The following is a 17,730-nucleotide window of genomic DNA, read 5'->3' on the forward strand; positions in this document are numbered from 1 at the left end:
ACATAACACGGCACTTGTTAGGAACCTAACAACCATGTTTTATGGGGGTTACCTGTATATATTTATGTATATATTATGCATTTTATTGTATATATACTATAAACACATGTAAAAACTATAATATAGCTTATATAGTATTTTGGTTAAAGTTATAGAGCTTAGTGGAAATAGAATTCAGTCCTGGGTCTGTTGGACTCTTAACAAAACACAAACAAAAACATTCTGCAAACCACAGTGGTAGTTTGTCCTTTATTTTTGAATACTTTAACATTTTAGGAAGACAAGCAAGAGAGCACTAATGTTCATACTCTTAGAGCATTGTGTGACCAACTTTATGTCTTAGCTAGAAACTTAGCTTCTCCAGTATGAATGTAAATTAAAGCACTGGTTTCCCTCGTCACTGCTGTTCTTTCGGGTGACTTGCCCTATCCACTCCCAAGCCTTTGAATACTATATTTTGATATTATGGAATGCCTTTTCCACCCCATCTTCCATTTCCTTCCAAGACTTGCTGAAGAAAATTCCCCATAGAAAGCCCCCACCCACTCAGCCCCCTTTCTCTATACTTACTTGTCAGGCCTCTCTGTACTGCGTGCCTCTGGAATCACAGACCTGAACACAGGATGTGACCTCAACATCATTTGGCTCAGGCTTTCTTTCTTTTTCTCTTTCTCTCTCTCTCTCTTTCTCTCTTTCTCTCTCTCTCTCTTTCTCTCTTTCCTTCCTTCCTTCCTTCCTTCCTTCCTTCCTTCCTTCCTTCCTTCCTTCCTTCCTTCCCTCCCTCCCTCCCTTCCTTCCCTCCTTCCTTCTTTCCTATCTTTGAAAAATTATGAAATTTTACAAAATAATTATCTGGATTGCCATCTTCATTTGTAGACTTGAAAGCTCTGGAAATCTTGGGCTATGTTCCCACATGGCCTGTGAAGTGTACTGGTGACCTCTCAGCTGAGAAAGCGTAGGTCTCCCTGTTTTCCCCATTCCTCACCGCCCAGTATTACACACTTGCCTCACGACTGGCCTACTTTGCCTAGTTGCTTTATCATCTTGGTCAGTGTGGGTCCCTTAGCTTTCCTTGTATGAACAAGAAAACTCAGGGTCAGAAAAGTTAAGTATCCTCCACGGGGGCTTGCAGCCAAAACTCACTCAGGCTAGCTTGAGTCAGAAGGGTGTCTAGTACAAGGTAAGCACTCACAATTTTTGTATTAGTATATTGACTGGAAAAATACTGAGTTCTTATGATACAAGTTCTGTAGAGTCAAGCCCCTGCTACTGTGTGATCTAGGGCTAGTTTCAAAAACTCTGTGCCTCACTTTTCTTATCTGCAATATTGAGCTTATAAGAGCATCTATTAGGAACTTTGTTGTAAGAATAAAATTAAATGAAATAACTGTTGTGAAATACTTAAAAGTTTTTAATAAATAGTGATTATATTTTTATAGGGTGCAGAAGAATTAATTTTTTCAATTATTGACTCATTTGTTGACTCAGTAATTCTATATAGAGTGTCTGCCATGAATGAGGCATTTCTATGAAGCTTGGCAGTATAGTGATGAATAAAACAGAGCGGTTCCCTTATGTTGTGGAGCTGGTAGTCTAGTGATAAAGACGACTGAATATTTGAGAAAAAAGTTCATAGATTATCACAAGAGCTCTGAAAAAGGCAAATAGGATGATGTCATTGAGAGTCATTGGGGACCTAGCTTAAGTAGGTAGACAGGTCAGCCTTCTTGAAGTGGCCTTTGCCCCTAAGACCCAGTGATGAGAAGGAGTCAGTTGGGTAAGGAATAGGCTCATGGCATTCCAAGTAGCTGGAAAAGCAGTGCACCAGTCCTGAGGCAGGAAAACATTCAGCTTGCTTGAAATGGAAGGAAGGCCACTGTATCTGTGTTCGAATTGGTGATTGGACTGGTGGCTAATAGTGGCATCAGAGAAGTAGAAGGTGACTGAATTATGCAGAACCTTCTAGGCCCTAGAAAGAAGTTTGGATTTTATCAAGATGACAAACAACCTCAGCCCATTTCTTTTTGCTATGTGGCTCAGTTTTGGAGAGCCTCTCTGAACCTTGCAAATGCCTCTTAGGCCTCAGGGCTTCTTGAGGTTCAGAGAATGGGGCTTTATCATTTGGACTTAAACTGTGGTCCTTGGTCAGCAGCAGCAGCATTTCTTGGTAGTATGGTAGAAGCGCAGAATCTCAGGTCCCACTTCAGAACACTGAACCAGACTCTTTGAGGACGGGGCCTAGGAATCTGTATTTTAAAAGCTCTCCAAGTTATTCTTCTGCACACATAAGTGTGAGAAACACTCATCTGTAGTACAATAAGTTGGGGCAGATTTCCATAGGTGTTGGAGCTGTACTCTCTGCAGAGGAATGGAAGCCTTCCATGGGAGCCCAGGGGATGCTGTCAGCCACAAAGGGAGCGAGCTCACCAGGGAGCCAGCATGAGGCACCTTCCATGCATGTGCACACCCTCTGCCCACAGCACATCTTCGGCGTTGATGGCCAATCAGCATAAGAGTGATTCGTGGTAAAAATATTTTTAATCAGAGAGGTTAAAGCTGAAACTGATAGTTTATGCTATTTGGGATAAGTGTCCTTTACCAAAAATGAGAAGCTAAGAGGTAGAAGGGACTTGGGAACATCAGTAAATGCCTTGCCCTGTAGATGAAGGCACTGGGATCCTGAGATGTTAAATGGTTTTCTTGGGGCCACACAATTGATTGGTGACAATACCGGGTCCAGAATTCAGTCATCTTCACTTTGATGCCTGCACATTACATAGTATGTTCTCCCTTGATGGAAATATCTTCGTGAGTCTTGCTCATTATGTAATTTATAAACATTTTTAGAATTACTTTGGAGGAAAAAATGATTATGGTTTTTACTTTCACTAGTTTTGGTATTCATTATATTTAAAAAATAATTTTATTTAATGCTTTTATATTTTCTCATCCTTTGGAAAACATAATTGATTAATAGGACATGGTTGTACATTAATCCACGTAAGATATGAGTTAAAACAACGTATTGTTCTGAGCACTTTATAATGGGACATATTTTGATAATGTCAGAATATGTGAAATATTTGGCACAAAGTCTGCAATAAACAACCTTTTAATGTATGTGTTGAAGTAAGTGGTAAATATATCTTTCAAAACAGTATTTCTGGTTCCTACTTTACAGCATCAGACTTGATATTGACATCCACTCATTTGGAAGGTGTTTTCCCCTCTCTCTAGATTCTATGTCTGTCTTGCTGTTTTCAAGTGTAAGGAAGTGGTGGTTTTAGAAGGTACACCTTAGTTATGTGTAAAAAATATTGTTGTGTTGCAGTGTTCCAGGAGCTTTTGCTGACAATTCCAGTTTCCAAACGGAATATTTGGGCAATGGTGAGGGCTTCAATTCCTTCTCTGATTTGCTGTCAACTATGAATGGGTGGATTTGATGCCTGCTGGCCAACGGGGTGAGTGAACATTAATGATTACTCATCTGAAAATTCACAAGACAAAAAGTCAACTGAAGGTGTCCTATGCAGTGCCAGAAACTGATAAAGTCTTAAGTTAATCAGAACAATGGCAGTGAGGATGAGAGATTCTCATTTGGAAAGGAGGAACAAACTGTCATTGTTTTCTGCTATAATCTTTTTGGATAACCCCTACAGTGATCTGAGGATTTATAAAAGGCACAAAGGACACAGGAGAATGTTTTTTGCTTGCATGTTTCTTTTAATCATGTTTTGAAGGGTCGACTATCTAAATTATGAGCCACGTGCACAGTTGAAAGAGTATTGCTTGGTGATAAAATGAATCACCATGAAATAAGACTATAATGACTATCTTGAATTTTATGGGGGATATAAGTCTGATTTGTTCATTGAGAAGGTCCCATCCCAAGCCTTCCACATGATTAGGACTCTTGAGAAAGCTAAAGGGTTGGGAACTTTGGATGCTCAAAGATTTTCAAAAAGACTAAAGGGCATAATTTACCTTGTTAGGTTATTTATTGTAATTTTAGTGGGAAGGTTAGAAAGAACATGATTATCTTTTTCTGTTGTATGTGTTATCTATAATTGAGCGAATCTCTCATGTTCCTCAGAAATCGATGGCTCCTATATAGTAATGAAAGAACAATTGTGACTTACTTTTATCATAGACTAATTTGTTGAGGCCAGGTCTTTTGGGTAAACACTGACCCAGTTCAGTGGTTGTAGAATGAAGTCAACTTCATGGGAACTGTTTGATTTTAGGTTTTGTATGGAATGGCATTTAATGGTAACAGCCATTGGCATAACTTCTCTGTCTTAGTGGACTTGTATTTGAGACAGATTCGAATTAATGGAGGGAAATAAAGTGAAGTTGAAAGTGCACTATATTGAAAATTGGGAGACCTGTTAGCTACCTGACATAGGGCAACTTAGTCTCTGTTTTGATTTCCTATTTTTAAAATACAGCAGTTAGATTAGAGTGTCCTCTTTGTGAGGCTATCAAGCAAGGCCCTAGAAGTTGTCTGTTTAAATTCCCTCACCTTACAAATGGAGTGGCTGAAGCCCGTCGAGTTTGAGGTGAAAAATCGCTGTGCCTAATTTGTTTTCAGTCAATGATTCTTTCTATCTTATATCAGTTTTAGAGATTAAGAAGTTAATTTCATGCAGTTTAGTAAACCTTTTCTGGTAAGTGTTTCTAATATTTGGGCCAGATTCTAAAGATTTTTATAGTTAGATGTCATTTTGATAAATCCCTCCCATTTTATGGATGAAAAAGAAGAGAGCCCTAGTGAAGCAGTTAGCCCAAATGTCACAGACCACGTGATCCACAAAGAGCCTGTGGGCTCTGAAATTCAGTTAGGCCACTTTATCTGACTACTTGTTCTTGCAGTCAGTTCTGCTGGAGCTAGAGACAGAGGAAAAAGGTGTTTTTTTGTTCCTTACAGTGTTCTTTCTTTCATTGGCATGAAATAAGGCAAACAGCAAACAGTAACACATCAGGAAAGGATTCCACAGTGAAAAGAAAAGGTTGATGGAGTCATGGGATTTTAGATGTATTAGTGGTCTTTGACCATCTTACTGGGTGGCCCTGGGCAAGTCCTTCCACTCCCTCATATATGAAGTTCTGAGGTTTTTCCATTGCTACACAGCTATGCAAGGCTTTTGTGAATGGTCTGTTGACTAGTGAGCAGATAGCATATGTTATGAAAAATTATGTCTTTGTGGATCCAGGTAGAGTTGAGAACAAAGCCTGGGCTTATCTCATACACACATTTGAGAATTCATAGAAGTGGTTGGAATTCTGAAGGTATTGAAATAGCAACAAACTCAGATTTGAGGTGGCCTGTCATCTCTGTCTTTAGTATTGAGAGAGTCTGACTTAATCTCAGTCTTATAAAATTGAGGTATGAAATTGAACAAAACCACATGAATGGATTTATTGAAGACTAGGTTCATTTTATTCATTAATTTCATTGGGTAAGACCTACTATTTGAAAAATCAATTCGAACTACTATAATGAAAATGTTATCTCCTTTGAATTGAAAAATGTACTGCTAGGCCCAGTAGAATACCAGTTTATATAAATATGGAAGTGCTTTGTATTTATCAGACTGTAATATATGCCTTTTCACTATACTGTTAGTGAAAAGAAGAGATCCCTGGAACCCAATGAGCTGTAGTATGTTCTGATTCTCTGTCCTCCCTGCTTCTCCTCAGAACACATTTGGTTTACTGAAAGGAGTAGTTCTCTTCCCCCATGATGCATAACCTGGCTGCAGGCGCTGTGTATCTGAAAGCTGGTTTAGCCCCTCTGCTGTCAAAATTGTAGCCACAGTCCTGTGGCTTTTAGAGGTTCACAGTTTATTGAGTAACCAAAATAAATACCAATTAATTGTTACAGCTGATTTGGAGTCTTTAGGCTTGAAATAAACTCTTAATTCTGAATGACATATGTCATGGTAAGTGTCCTCATGGTGGAACAGGGTCACGGGCACAGGGTTAGGCAGCTGGAACAACCACTCACCTCACTCAAATGCAAGGAAATAAAATGGTTCAATAAAAGGTTTGCTCAAATAGATCATTAAGGCAAAGTTTTAAAGTCAGTAAATAGGTAATGTACTCAGTTCATGTTCATGGCAATCATGCCTGCATACCAAATTAAGTTGGGGTCAGGCTACAGAGAAAGATGGTCCAAGCACCTGAGGTCTCTCTGTAGTGTAGTGGTTCTTTAATGTTGCTGTTCTCCATGAGGGAGTCAGCGCTTCCCTGGTGTAAAGCTGTAGTTGACATTGGTACCTTTCCGATGTACAGTATAAGATCCCAAGAGTGAAGAGCGGCTAAGTCTGCTGCGTATTTAATAGTCACTTAACCACAGTGTTATTAATAAATGTGGTAATAACAGTCTGAATTTGCGTGGAGTTTTTTTGAGAAGAGTTGACTACAGACACAAATGTGCTATCTTATTTTTCAGTCTGTGTCTTGACGTCGCTCTGTCCCTATATGTGCCTTGCTGGTGGGTCTGGTGTAAGAGTGTGGGTATCGTGTGACACTGTTTTGTCACCACTTGTTTTTCCTTATTTGCCCACAGTTCCTCTTTTCCTCACTCTCATAATAAAATTCCTAGTATTTAACCTACTAGGAAGAGGTAGAACAGGAAAAATAACTTTTTTCTTGGGACTTGATAATGGGCTATGTTTTGGCTCTGAGTTTTTGCTTTTTTATAAAACTCAAGAGTGTTTTTTTTTGACATTGGTTTTGAGGTGGGATGGCGGTGGAGGTACCGCTTCCAGGAAGAGGTGGGGGCAGGGAGTAGGTTTTTAGGACAAGAAAGCCGGCTTATGGACTCGCCTTCTGAGCTGCCTTGTGTTGGAAGCTCTCAGTAGTCCAAGCTTTTGTTGTGCTTAAACTTCCAGTCTCTGAAATTTTGACTTTGAAAAGTAATTTTAACAATTTAATAAACTACATAATATGTTTTATAGGCTGGGGCGAATAATCTTAAGTATTTTGGTCTCTCATAAAACAATGAACCTAATATTGGTAAAAATACAGATCTTCACTCGCGCCATAAAGAGAGGTGAGATTTAATAAGCCGTTATGAGTGCTGGCAGCTGCTATCAGATTGTATGACTTGGGCTCCAGCTTGCGAAGACAGTGTCAACTTACATTTTATCTCTGAAGTATTTTTGAGACGTTTATTTTGCCTTCCTTTCCAGTTCCTAATGTAATAGAAGTAATGTAATTGGTTGAATATTTTCCCCATAGCTAATTGACAAGGGGCCAGGTGGAAACCATTGTGTGGCTTGATGAAGATAAATAAACATGACATTTACATGGAGGTAATGGAATATGCAGGTAATACAGTAATTCAGGACAGGTGGGGGCAAGTGTCCGCCCTTTTCCTGCCCATACTCAGCAGGAGGAGTTCTCCTCCTGAGGATGATGAAAGAACTCCAACCCTCCATGGACCCTCACCCCCCACCCCCACCCCGGTACTTCACAGCAGGTGACAGCCAATCCAGTCCCAATGTCAAATTCACTTTTAAAGTCTTCCGGCTGAACTGTCAGAGAAATTAACAAGTTACTCCGTATGTTAGTTAAAAAATAAACTTTACCAACTCCTGTTATAAGATTAACTTCCAATTAGAAGATTGCATTTAATTCCACTGCTATAACATTGTTTTAATGAATTCTGTTGGAGGTGACAGTTTATGTGAGATAAATTGATATGGTGTAAGTAGATATAAATTCATTGGATAATGTTACACATGTTACTTTATATATATTAGCTGTGAAATTTATTTCTTTTCTAGTTATGTCCCTGAGGAGTTAGAGTCACAGGAAAAAACATGTCTTCAAAGAAAGAACCCTTTCTGTCCTTCCCGATACTTGCTCTAAAACATTCTTTTCTCACTTTTATTTTTAAAAATTTGTTAAATTTCTACATTAACTAAATTTATGATTCTTGGTGAATGCTATTTATAAAATCGAATATAGGTTTTATGATATAGGAAATTAGTCTAGGAATGAGAATGTGATCCAGTTTTATAATAAGGGTAATCTACATATATATTGCAGACATTTTCACTTCTCTCTAAGCCCCTTATGGGATTCTACACACATTTATCTGGACATACATATTCACTGTAAACTTTTAATGTATTGCACAAGCTTTTGTTCACATAACATCTACACAAAGCTGCAAACCCTTTGCTTAAATCAAGGGTGCCAAGCCTTCTTGAAACACTTTCAATCTCACATTCCCCCAACTCCTGTCCTTTCCTGTGCCCCAGCAGATATCACTAATTGATCACACTAATTGATCAGATGAGTGTGGATGTGGCCTTAGAATTATTCCTCTTAAATTCTTGTAGGCAAGTTACAAATACACTGTTTACATGAGAGTGGGTAAAATCATGTCAAGCAAGTACCTTTTGCCCACCAGTCTCTAATATAGTTTTTCTTTGTATACCTAATGCTCAGCCTGGTGTTGGGCACCCAGTGGTTAAACAGTACATGTTTGTTATGTTAATAAGAGAACTGTACACATGCATAGTTGTGACAACCATTTGGTTGTGTGACAGTTGGATTTTTGACATCATGTATACACCAGATTTATATGATTTGTTAGGTAGTGTATTTTCTACCCTTCTTCTGGTTTTGGTGTTACATGTGTGTAACATTATAGTTTTGTAGATTTTTTTTTCTATTTATGTAACTTTGGAAAAGACAAGAAAGAGCAGTTGTTACCCTCTTGACCTGTGCATCAACTGAGGCTCAAACACAGCAAGGAAGTGGTGGGTGAGAACTAAACACAGACTTTCACTCTCCCAGTACAGCTCCTCTCATGAGGGAGGAGTATGTGCAGGTGCTGACCGGGGCAGGCAAGTTTCTTGCAATTTCCTTTTGCATATTAATCTTGTTTTTTATCAATACACTGTAGCAAGCTGTACCAAGGAGGAAGGCATTCAGCTATTATATTTCAAATGATATCTTCTGTGATATAAAATTCTAGGAACTTAAACTACATTGTACGTTGTTTTTGAAAATATTCTCTTTTCTGTTAACTTGATTCAAGTAATACACAGAGGCTAAGAGAAGGAAATTTCCATTCAGTTTATATGAAGGCTGCTGAGCTACCCTGCTGAGAATTGCCATCATTTTAATTCCTCCTTAACAAAAAACGAGCAATTAGTGCATTTAAGCACAATTTAGTTAACGTATATTTTAATGTCATTTCATTGTATTGTTTGATTATGTATGTTGGTCATGGTAACGAGAGTTCTGGAAGGTGATTGTAGGTGAACATGTGCATTATTTCCCTCTAAGCCCATATTCATATGGTTAGCCTTGGTCAGGGATAACAAATCAGTGGGTCCCCTGCCATGGTCCATTCTGATGATGGCTCTTGGGTTTTCTCTATGCAGAGTTTCTCTGATTAATTGGAATAGGCTCATGAGATGAAATTTTTCATACCATCTTGTGTTCCCTGACATTTTAGAATATTTATAACAAATAATTATAACAACCATTCATTAGGCATTTATTTTTCTGTAGTGGTTATCACATTACTTATGTCATTTAATCTTAACATCATTTCTGTGTTCTAGATATAATTATTCTGGTTTTATTGTTGAGAAGATGGAAGTTCAGTGCCTAATTCACCTGATCAGGATTATGTAGCAATTTTTACAAGTGGGGTTTACCTCAAATTGGGACAGTTTCAAAGCTCATGTCTTAACCACCAGGGCATGCTACCTCTTCATCTTTGAGTAGACTCCATGGTTCTTTAAGACCCTTTAATTTGATTTAGGCAGGGAAGATTTTGTAGCTTACAGTTGTCTTTATGGAAGAAATGGAATCCAGTGCATTTAAAACTGTAGCTTAATCTACACACAGGATTTTTGCAGAAGCAGTGATACAAAAAGGAATAAGTTCCTTCAAAATTATTCCTTACCTTCTGGCCTTTTCCTCAGCCTAAAGCTCCCAGAATCCTGTGGTTGGCTCAGTGCTGTGTGTGTCCTTCAGTCTTCTTCTCAAGTAACCATACTTATGGTGGTGGCAGCTCATGACTTTCCTGACATCTGAGCAGATGAGTTTTCTTCCCGAAACACTAGGAACAGACCACACAGTACTAGCAGGCCCTGCTGCTCCAGAAAAGGGCATGGGAAGGGAAAACCTGGGCTACTGGACTTCTGTGGCCAAAGTGAAAGCCAGACAATGGGAAGGTCAAGCCCTGTGCCTTTGTCGGGTTATTTAGGCCCCTTGTCTATGAACTGCAGGCATTTCAGGCCCTTCCAGGATGGTCATGCTCAATGACCAGCTCTTTCATTTCAGGTATGCTCTGTGGTATTTTTTCAACATGTGCATTCAGTTATTATTAAAGGTATTTTTCTCTCCATATTTTTTAGAGTTTGATATTGGATTGTATAAGGGTGAAATGGTATGTTGTTTGCAATTTCCTTTACAAATCTTCAGAAAAGAAAAAAATGGAATGGAAACTTGGTATCCTAGAATATGAATGATGGGTATATAAGATTCATTATACTATTTTCTCTTCCTTATATATTTGACCACTTATAATTTAAAAAAATGTATGTGGTGGATGAAGGGTTTATCTAGCTCCTTGTCTAATGTAGTGGTTGATAAACTAATCATTGGGGATAACCAAGACCCCACTCCCTTGCCTTCCCCTCACCTTGGCCAGCCCTTGGCTACTGGCAGAATGTAATTGATATGTAGTCTTAGGGCAAGGAGATGCTAAGCTAGTCAGCTGAGGGTTGAAGTAATTTTATGGACAATACATATAGATAAAATGACTTTACCTGACACAAAAGCATTCCCTGACTAACCTATAAAAGAATGACAGCAATCCAGTAGTTGTTATAACTGAGCCATGTGACATGCCAGGGGCTGTGATACACCTGTTAACCTCCTCGGGCAGTGTTTGGACGGGAGTAGAGGGGACCTGAGCCCAGGGTCCATTGGACTTTTATTTTTCCTCCAAGTCCTTGGGTCTGTGTTTTTTCAAAATGTGTTCCAGAAGCTGCCTGGGAAGTGTATTAAATACAGATTTCTGGACCTACACCCAGGCTCCGGCCTGGGGTTTGCTTAAGTAGAGCTTGGTCTCTGAAGTAGAGTAGGTAGCCTCATGTCCTAGCCCCAGTTCTCACTAATAGTTGTTACCTTGACCAAGTCACAGCTCTTCTCCAAGCCTCAGCTTTTTCATCTGCTAAATGTGGAGAGTGGTATCATCTACCTTGTTGTCTGTGAAAAATCCTTAATATAGTACTTGGCATCTTGTAAGCACTAGATATATGCTACTTGCTACTGTATTTTAACCATTTTAAGACATTTGCAAATACCCTGACATAACCAGAAATATTAAGGATGTAGCAATTAATGCTCCAGGTGGCACTATTTGGCAGATAGAATTTAAACCTTATACATCCTAGAAGTGTTTTTTGTAATTATTAGAAACATTTAAAAAATCAGTGTTAGTATTTTTACATAGATGTTTGAAAAAGAAGTCTGTCACCAAAGTGTATGAGAGTTGACAAGTGTAAATACGCAGCTAGACAGTTTCGAAAAAAACGTGTATTATTTACTGATCAATGCAGTGTCTCCTTTGGAGTCATTATACGCAGTCATTTCCTGTCAATCTCTCCACACTGTTATAATCAGACTATGGATATGCATATTAAAATGCAAGAAAATTATTTTGCATGTGTGGTGGCAGCTTTTTAATTGTTAATATTGCTGCTTTAAAAAGGGATGGGGATAGTTTACTCTTATGATGGTTTGGGTCATCAGAACCAGAACTCAGGGCGGTGGGACATGAGGCCTGACTGGTGGTGGGCACGGAGGGTGGGTGTCAGTGCCCTTAGTCAGTGCCCGGCCACAAACACAGCTTCCCATCTGACCCTGGGATGGAATGCATGGGGTGTCCTTATGCTCTTCTCTCTACTGCTGGGAGTTTTTCAAAAGTTTTATAACTAAAAACAAAACAAAACAAAAACAAACACACAAAAAACCAAAACAACAACAACAACTGTTTGTGTACATCTGTGATATTAAAAGGATAAACTTACTTCTCTGTCTGTAGCAGTGGTCAGCAACCTTTCCTGTGCCAGATATCAGTGTTTCAGGCTCCACGGGCTGCCTGCGTTGTTACAACTACTCCTCTGCTGCCGCTGCTGCTGCTGCTGCTGCTGCTGCTGCTGCTGCTGCTGCTGCTGCTGCTGCTGTGTCGGAAAAGCAGCTGTAGGTGGCCAGTGAACAATTAAGGTGGCCCTGTTTCCAAAAAAATCTGTTTACAAACACTGAAATTTGAATTTCTTATCATTTCCATGCATCACTAATTAGCAGCAGTATTTTTATTTTTTTTCTAACCCCCTTTTTGAATCATGTAAAAACTGTTCTTAGCTCGGGAGGTAAGGTTCAGTTTGGCCTACAGTTTGCTGAGCCCTGTTTTAGAGAAGATACAGCATCTCTTTTCCAGGCCTGGACACTTCACCTCCATCATCCGCTTTTCAGTTTCTGATGAAATAATCATGTCACTAGCTTTTGTTCAAGTCCCATCTTGAGAGAGGCTCTTTTGCGTAACTGGGTTATTTATTGATTTAGAGTGAAATTTACTGATTTAGGTTCCCCTGCCCCCTTCTTCATGTAAAACAGGGAGCTATGAACTACTAGTCAAAGTGAGGCCAGGGGTAGAAGGTGTATCAAAGGGAAAACAAGTCAGAGAAGAGTGAACTTGAAATTGACCTGTATTCTCTTCAATACCAGTGTTTTGCAAAACCTTTTGTATATTCTACCAGTGGAATTTAAGATGAATTTTCTAGGAGACACAAATGAACATTTCTGAAAATTAAGGAGTAAGGTATTGTTTTTCATATATGTTATACCTAAATATGTAGCAAAATATTAGCACATCAAATCTAGTTTATCAGATAATATTGCTTAAATGCAACATTTAGAAAATTGAGAGGACTAAGGAAAAAAATATAAGAATATTTATACATGTGGTTCTTGGGTACTGGATGATTAAAATGGGACATCTTCTAAGTGTCCCTATTCATCAGGACGGAAGACATAATGTGAGTCATTTGATTCTTCTCTAAAGAAATCTCTGGAGGATAAGAATGAACAAAAATGAGTGTGAGCATTCTGGAGAGAAGACGCCTTAAATTAGAGTCCTCTCTCCCAAGTCAAGGCCTGGAAGAGTGAATTCCTGGAATAGGGTATTTTCACAAAGTGGAGTCCAAGGTATAATGTTTTCCAAGAAAGTTATAAGAGAATTATCTAGAGGAATATTTCTTTATCAAGTATCATGATAAAACTGACTTGCATGTAAAGAGGAAAGAGTTTCTGATGGTCAGTCAGCAAGCCATAATTTATGACCAAGGTATTGTGTTATTGCAGTTGGGGACTAAACGCCGAGAAAAGATTCACGTGATCTTATAAAACAAGTATGTTTTCACACAAATGTTTATTGTAGTAAAAAACAAACAAAAAATGTGTAGGAAGTGGGAAAAAGAACACAACGAAGGTAGAGTTATGATGAAAGCCTTGCAAATGGTTAGTTCATCTCATTTTTTTTAATAAAAAGTAAACATAATTTCATAATTCAGGGCCAAGATGGAGAACCTTCAATGTATAAAAACAGCTGAATGTGGTGATTAAGAACACAGGATGTTGGCTAGACCACTTGGGTTTAACTCTTGACTCTGACACTAACAGTATAATTTCGGGTAAGTTACATTGTTGCATGCCTCAGTTTCCTAACCTTTAAAATGTGAATAATTGTAGTACCTAACTCATAGCTGGGATTAAATGAGTTAATACATGCAGAACATTACAAAAGAGTTGGCACATTGAATTTTCAGCAGACCTCTAACTAGCCGGTAGCCCTCAAGTATGCTCTAAATCAAATCTGTGGTTTGAGATCATTACAGCAAACTTACCGTTACCTCTCTGGAGTGTTCCTGGGTGTGAATTTTTATGCGTATCCGTGCATTTTAGGATGTACATTGTATACATTCAAAGTCTCCTAGATATTTAGTTTTCAAAGGAATTGTGAAGCATATGGTGCCCCAAGTTGCTTGTGCCTAATCTTTGTGGCTGCCTTGCTACCACATGAATGAACAGATTATTTGAATAATCCTGGGATGGTGAACTCCTAATCTTGAGGAAGCCCATTTTATCCTTGAGCAGCCTTTAGTGCTTAGAAGTCCTTTCTTACACTGGACTTAAATTTGACCATCCACAGGGTCTGAACTTAATTTGATTTGGTGCCTTGGAATTCTGCAAAACCTTTCTCTTCTGCATGATAACCCATCTGTTACTTTCAGGTAGTTAACAAGCCTTCTCTAGGCTAAACATTTTTTTGGTTTTAGGTGTCCTGTCACCATCTCGCTTGTTTCTCACAGCACCAAAAGCTACAGGGGCATGTTTTTCATGTATCTACATTTATACTATATATAGTTCACTTAAAGGTGCCTCTTTTTGACAAAACTGTCTTTATCATTTGGAAGGGAAACACTTTGACTTTTCTTAACCTACTTCTTAAATTCCAAATATGGGAAGCTGGCACGTAACCAACTGTATTGCTAAAGAATCCTAGATCTTCCCTTGAGACTCAGTGTGCTGGAATAGACTTCCCTTTGTTCACAGCCAGGTAGCTGTGTAGAAGTCACAATGCGGTCTCTCTGGTTAGAGTGACTGCGGCTGCCGCTAGTGTGCCCTGCCCCTGCCGATGCTCTGCTCAGCCCTCCAGTGCACATCATTATTTCATCCTCATGACTGTGGTTCTGTTATGATTCTTGTTCCTGTTTTCAGATGACAAGAGCAGTGCTAGGGTCAAGTCGGCCACTGGTGGGGAAAGCCCAAGAGGAGGATTTTTTAGTAAATATGAACAGAATTATTCTTCTATATCCTAATCCATATAATCTTTCTCTTATACTTACAAAATTGTGTAGGTTTTGGTCTCCTTTGCTTTATCCCTTGTTTTAATGCATGGAAATTATCCAAGTAACATAAAAATCACCTTACTTTTTTAGGATAGTCCACTTTTATTCCACTGAAACCATTTAAACTATTTTTAAAGACACTGCTATTCTCAAAGCACTGAGCCCACACATGCAGACTCTGGGGATGGTATACTTCATTTTTTTCAGTTTTCCCCAAGTGATTTTTTCCCCTTTTTCTTCCAACAATACTCCCTGAGAGGAAGCCAGTCAGTGCTGAAAGCAGCTGGAGCTTTCAAAATACATTCGTGGGCATGGGTAACTTGGAGGGGGTAGCTGGGTGCCTTCTAGGAGACTTCACACATTTCTTGAACATGTAGCCTCACCATGGCAACAGCCATGTCATATGACACATTGGTGACATATGTAAGGTGCTGCCACAACTCATTCCAGGTTGAAAGTCTATGATTCATTGTTTCCACTGACACCGTGACTGCTTTAACTTGTAGTTGGAAGGTTCTCTGGTTTTCAGTGCCATTAATGCACACTGACTCCCATTCCCATGGCACATGGAGGGCTCAGGGAAGGGAACGTAAATAAATAAGTGCACGCTGTAAACTTTGCCTTCATTAGCTTTACAGAGAAATACATGCTCATCAGTCAACCTTTGTGCCTCTCACATTCTTCTTTTTTAAGCATATTTTGTTGGTAACACCTTGGAAACTTGAAAATGACTTTATTTTTAATTATAGTTGTACCCATTTCCACTTGGCAAACTTCAGAAGAGAGCTCATGGTGGCCTCTTTTTAATATTTATTTATATTCTTCATATGTAACAGATTTATTGATGAAAGCATGATTCTGGGAATTTTTTTTGATTGTGAAATTTATTGAATACTTTGCATAAAACAGTTGGTGGCATTATGGGTCCATTGCTCATGTGGAGTGAGGCCTGAAGATTATATTGTATTAGAAGACTTTTCTAGAGGTTCAAGATGAGTGGTATTTTAACATATTTAATTTCTGAGTGAGTCAGTGAGTGATTTAAAAAGTAGATGTGGAATCTGGAAGACATTAAAGAGATGTCAAGGACAGACAGATTTTGATTTGCAGCTTAATGAAATCTTCTGCCAAATTTTAAAGATTTTTTTGAAAGTAGACCTTTCATCATTTGCTTGTGTTTCTGGCATGGTAAGGTTATTCCTGTTTGTTACACGATGAATCCAAAGTGAAAACGGGAAAATTTTTAATTAGCAAAATTATAAAACCATTTGCAGCCAAATGTTTCTTGTATAAATTCTAAGGTCTCACATTTTACTTTAATCATTTTAGGAAATTTCATTTTGAAGATCTATTTCAGTTGGTATTTTATATATGAATACAAATCCTCAGTATTAGAAATTACCTTATAATATTCTTTTCCAATGTCATCTGAGTAACCTGATAATATTTTTGTCATGTGTGTTGCTTATGTCTATTTTGGAAGTGTCATGGTTACCTAACTTTGATGTACCACTAATATTCCAATTAATATTCTGAATGCAAGGCTAAATACTACAAGAGAAATTGTATTAGGGGGTTAGAAGTAGTTCTTTAACTTTATGTTGTATGTGTATGATCTTGTACAGTTCAGAATTGCTTTTTTGAGGTTACCTATGTAATTATTTGAATTTCTACTTTAAATATATAAAGAGTTATTTAAAAATATATCTTATTAAGGAAATGAGAACAGTGAACAAAGTCATGGCAGCCTACACTTTTCATTTTATAATGCTTCAATTACATTTGATTATGAGAGTTTTATATTTTCTGGGGCCTTGTTATGAACATACTTGAAAACACAAGAATTCTATGGAAATGAGAAGAGATTTAAGTGTTCAGAATTTGAGGATCTGGCTGGACTGGGACAATTCCAGCTCCTTGAACTTCTATACCTGACAGTTGCTTGGAGGGGTCTGCAGTGTTCTATGCCGTTTCTGTTGGATACTCTGGAGGGTGCTGTGTTACACCCTCATAGGGCACCCATTGCTGCAGAAAGAGAGATGGTGGAAACTGTACCCACACCACTAACTCAAGGTTCTGGTGATAGGTAAAGGCTCTCATCTTTATCCACTGGTCTTTGAAAAATCATAGGTTTCACTTACCAAGAGTAGGAGGAAAATTAAGCTGTGTCAATAAATTTTTTCAGACTGAGTAATTCCTTAATGAAATAGATTCTTAAAGTTGCAGGGTTCCCAGGAAATGTTGTAGACCTAGGAATTTATTATTAACTGTGAATAAGACCAAAGGACAAGAACCTTAAATTCAAAGCAAACAAAAGATATGATTAACAAGTGTCCATTTTTTCTAGAATTTAAAGAGGTGATTATTGTTTGGGAGATGAAAGACCTGCACATTATGTAGGAATTCCTTAGAACTCCTATCTAGACCCGATAAAGACCTTACATTTATACCACCAATACAGACAATATTAATAGTCTTCTAAAACAGAATCAGGTAAGAGTTTCTTTAGGAAATTTCTTTTCCACGGAATAATGATTAAAAATAATTTTATCTCTTTTTCTTTTTATCTTTTTAATGGGACTACTAGAAAATTAAAAATTACTTATGTGGCTCACTTTATATTTTCTTGGACAACACTTAATACAACATATCAATTCATATTTCTAAAATTACTAACCTTCAGGAAATTCCCTAAAATTGGGTTCAAACTTTGCTCAAGTTGAAAAAACACTTCAGTAATTTACTTTATAAAAAAAAAAGAAAATGAGACAGAATGCTT

General features: G+C 38.1%; 1 protein-coding gene across 4 annotated transcripts in view; it reads left to right on the plus strand.

Moving 5' to 3' along the window:
• Window positions 1-17,730, plus strand: part of FOXP1 (forkhead box P1) — a 642,166-nt gene that overhangs the window by 98,738 nt on the left and 525,698 nt on the right. For all 4 annotated transcript variants that reach the window (XM_090283832.1, XM_090283838.1, XM_090283837.1 and 1 more), the window contains exon 3: window positions 3,332-3,461. The gene's annotated coding sequence lies outside the window, so the exon portion shown is untranslated. The remainder of the gene's footprint in view (window positions 1-3,331; window positions 3,462-17,730) is intronic.

Source organism: Furipterus horrens, unplaced genomic scaffold (genome assembly GCF_987537825.1).
Source record: "Furipterus horrens unplaced genomic scaffold, mFurHor1.1.pri manual_scaffold_7, whole genome shotgun sequence".
Taxonomy (NCBI): Eukaryota; Metazoa; Chordata; class Mammalia; order Chiroptera; family Furipteridae; genus Furipterus; species Furipterus horrens.